This window comes from Phascolarctos cinereus, unplaced genomic scaffold (assembly GCF_003287225.1).
Source record: "Phascolarctos cinereus isolate Bilbo 61053 unplaced genomic scaffold, phaCin_HiC Scaffold_4;HRSCAF=312, whole genome shotgun sequence".
NCBI lineage: Eukaryota > Metazoa > Chordata > Mammalia > Diprotodontia > Phascolarctidae > Phascolarctos > Phascolarctos cinereus.
Genome location: NW_027555847.1, coordinates 83,910,801 through 83,915,132, shown reverse-complemented (window position 1 = coordinate 83,915,132; position 4,332 = coordinate 83,910,801).

Sequence of the window (4,332 nt, the reverse complement as noted above, 5' to 3'; positions counted from 1 at the left end):
GAAAGCCCTGGCTAAAATCCATGCCTGTCATGCCTCCTATACTTCTCCCATTAGCACACTAGCCTAAGCTGTCCAATGACCAGATTGCCAACTGGGGCCTTGGAAAGCTTCCCTTTTCCCATCTCCCTCTCCCGCCATCGAGAAAGAGGAAGCGAGGATCTCTGGGTAATGCAATCGGAGTGAAGGGTAGCAGCATGAGGAAAATGAGACCCTTGGGGAGATGGTTACACTGTCCTCACCAATCCCTATCTGTAGCTCTTCCAAATCATTCCCATTCTTTGGGATCCAGCTCAGATGTCACCTCCTCTGGAATCCCCTCTATGACTACTCTAATCCACAGGGATCTTCCCATTCTCGATTCTCACTTGGTTACCTGTCTTATCTCCCCTAGCAGACTGTGTGCCCCTTGAGAGAGTGACTCTGTCTCTTTCGTTATTGTCGTCCCCAACACTCAGAACAGGGCATCGCATAAGTATGCTTTCGGTGACTGTTAAAGTAAGGGAAGAGATAAAAGAGGGAAGTGAAAAGGAGAAAGAAGGAGGAGAGAGGAGAGAGGGAAAAGAGGACAGTGAGGAAAGGGTCTGGGCCTCTAACCAGGGTGCCAGTGGCTTAGTCTCCCAGGGCTTACCAATCCACCTCTCCTTCATGGAAGCAAATAAACTTCTTAGATTTGGCTAATCCTGCCAAAGTTACCTGAGTGTAGCCAGTATAAACAACTGTCTCAAGCTAGGTTCGGCAATCTTGTTTTGTGGGCCTGGGCCAGCAAACAGTGCTGGTAGTGATGACCAGAGCTGATAAAGGCTCTTGGAGGGAGCTGTCCCCTCTCTTCTCCTCCTCCTCCTCCTCCTTCTCTTTCTCCATCCCCTGCAACCAGACAGCCTACTTCTCCAACCCCCGGCTGCTTCCATCCCCTGGAAGCAAGGCCAGGGACTTGAGGCTGAGCTGGCTGGCACCATCCTCTCCCTAAGGAGGTCCTGGATTAATGGGATCAGGAGAGTAACCACTTAGAACCTTGGAACCATGGTCTCAGAGGTCAGATTCTCACAATCACAGCAGCCCAGAAGGTCTATTCCAGCCAGGGCTCTTTCCACAGAGGTAGCTGAGGGAGGTGCTGAGGCAGCACTGGGTTTGAAATCAGAAGACCCTTGCTCAGATCTGTGAGGCACTCACCTAACCAGTGTGATCTAGGGCTTCACTTCCCATATGATCCCTAAGGTTCCTTCTGGCTCCATGTTCTATGATCCTTCTTCCAACTACATCTCCCTCATCAAATCAGGGCTTGGTGGGAGGGGGAATAAGAATCAAGAGGGGCCCCGTGTGCCTCCAGAGGCAACTTCCTAAGGCATGTGGGAAACAGGTGGAGAGGAAGACAGGGAGAAGGCGGTGCATTCCTAGGAACCCAAGCTAGAAGGCACCTCAGAAATCAGCTTGTCCAAATCCTTATTTTTCAAGTGACTTGCCCAAAGATACATAGGTAGTACAAAGAGCAGAGTTAGGATTTGAACCTGGGTCTTTTGACTCCAGAGCTAGTTTTCTTTCCACTGGGCCACAAGGCTATGAATAGGAGCTGGGGTGGAGGTGAGGAGGGTAGCCCTCTGGGAGAAGGCTGGGCCGAGGAAGGAAACTGGTGGACGACGGCCCCACCCGGGGCCTGCCTTGTTGTTGATCCGAGGGAACAATCATGAAACAGCCCCTTTGTCCCAGGGCAGCCAGAGTCCTGAGGATTGAAGGAGGCCTGATGAGAAAGGGTCATTGTTCCCTCTCTGGGGAGCCACTCCACCGAGCAAGGACCAAGGAGAGGTGGGGGAATGGAGTGCCCTGTGCCAATCCCACAAGTCTGGTCCCCTTGCCTATGGCAGGGCCAGGGAGTCCCTTTGCTTTCGATGACACCCACACCTGTTGCCTGAAGAGAGCCTGTCACAATCTGATGCAGAGGCCACTTTCCTCATCTGCTTACCAACCATACCCTTCTAGATGCCCTGGCCAACCTATATTGTCCCTTCCCTTCTTCACACCTCAACTTCTCCTGGAAGTCTTCCTAGATTAGCTCTGATACCCTCTGGGCTGCTCCTTTATCCTGTCTCCTGCCAGTAAGAAGATATTTGCTAGCACCTGATCATAGAATAAGCCAACTCAAAAATAAAGATCTTGATTACTAAAAAATATTCAATGAGTGAATGAAACTAGGAAACCCAGGAGAAATCATTCATTGTATGTCCCTGAACAGCTCAAACTTCATGGAAGCCATAGTCTAATGAATCTCTCTCAATATACACTTAGACTGTAGGAAACGAAGGCCCACATATAGTTATTCCATCTACATGGAGATCATTCTTGTTGGAAGGGACAAGTCAAGTCAACAAACATTTCTTAAGGGCCTGCTATATGCCAGGCGCTGTGCTAAGTCCCGGTGATACAGAGAGACAAAAATCAGTCCCTTTTCTCACAGAGCTTATTATCAGATGGGGGAAACAACATACAAACAACTATCTACAAACAAGACATAGACAGGATAAATTGGAGATAATCTTAGAGGGAAGGCATTTATGTTAAGGGGGATTAGGAAAGACTTCTTACAGAAGGTGAGATTTTAGCTGGGAACTGAAGGAGAACAGGTCCATGGGCTGTGAACCTTAAAGCATTATTCTGAGAAGGGGACCATAGGCTTCATCAGATTACCAAAGGGGTCCATGACACCAAGAAGGTTAAGTCCATCTCCCTCATTATAAAGGAAGAAACCAAGGCCCACAAAGGGGAAAGGCTTTGCCCAAGGTCAAAGGATTGGCAGAAGTGAGACTCAAGGCCAGGCCCTTGGGTGGTGAAACTATTTCCATGCTACCCCAACAGCCTCATTGTACATAAACACAGCTTTTTGGGAACACCATTTTACTCTGCCTGGACTGTTTTCTTTCTGTATCTACCTACTGCCACTCTCCCCATTTCTCAGGGTTCGGTCAAAATGTTCCTGCAGCCTTCCTGGGACCCTGCCCTTCCTCTGTGCTTCTCCAGCCTTTACTTGTCAGCGACCCCCTGCATCACTAAACATAGTCTGTCTTGTGCTGGAATTGCCCCTTTACAGGGCTGATACCCAGCCCTGCTGTCACTTAAAAGACTGAAATAGGAGCAGTGTTTTAATCTTCCTTCCTTCCTTCTTTTCTTTTCTTTCTTTCTTCCTTCCTTCTCCTTCTTTTTCTTTCTTTCTTTCTTTCTTTCTTTCTTTCTTTCTTTCTCTTTCTTCCTTCTTTCCTTCCTTCTTCCTCTTTCCTCCTTTCTTCCCCTCTTCTTCCTTCCTTCCTTCCTTTCTTTCTTTCTTTCTTTCTTTCTTTCTTTCTTTCTTTCTTTCTTTCTTTCTTTCTTCTTTTTCTTTCTTTCTTCCTCCCTCCTTTCCTCCCTCCTTTCCTTCCTCTCTTCCTTCCTTCCTCCCTCCTTTCCTTCCTCTCTTCCTTCCTTCCTTCCTTCCTTCCTTCCTTCCTTCCTTCCTTCCTTCCTTCCTTCCCTTCCTTCCTTCCTTCCAACTTTATTAAGCAATTACTGTGCTAGAAACTGATAAAAACACAGTTTAGATAGGACACTGGCCTCTGCCCTCATATAGCTTACACCCTATAGAGAGGATAAGACACATGTGAAATTAGCTATGATTAACAATGTTATATAACAAGTATGCTAGAGAGATATAACCAAAATACTCTCTGAGGTCATGGGAAAGGTCATTGCTGATATGTGAGAACCAAGGAAGGCTTCCTAGAGAAGGCAGCATTTGGGATGGGCTTTAAAGAATAGGTGGGTGCTCAACAGGTAAAGTAAGGAGAGCATGGATATTACAGGCACAGGGAACAGGGTTTGCGAAGGCATGGCGGCAGAACAGAGCACATTCTTGTCCATCTCTGCCTCTGAGTGTGGAGTCTTCCCTGGACACAGTAGAAGCTCAATACATTTATCCTGAGCCAATCAGGGCCCAAACAATGAATGTAAATAGCAATTATTTCTGTTTTGACCAGAAACTCTGAGGGTCTTCCCCTCCTGGATTGATTTTTTTTGACTGGGTAAAAGAGGCCATTCTCTGCCTCATTTCTTACCTAGCCTTTATCACTGAATGGATGTTGCCTCAGTCAAACTGAGAGCCGTTCAAGACCTTTGCTTAAGAGAGCCAGAGTCTCCCACTGCATCCAGGGCCATCTCCAGTCATCCTCATCTATATCTTGCCACTGGACCCAGGAGAAGGTGAGGCTGGTGACTTTGCACAGCCCTCCCTCATTTAGATCCAATTCACCTGCATGTCATGGCATCACCTCCTTGACGTCATGGTCCTCTTCGAGAATGAAGGATAAGCAA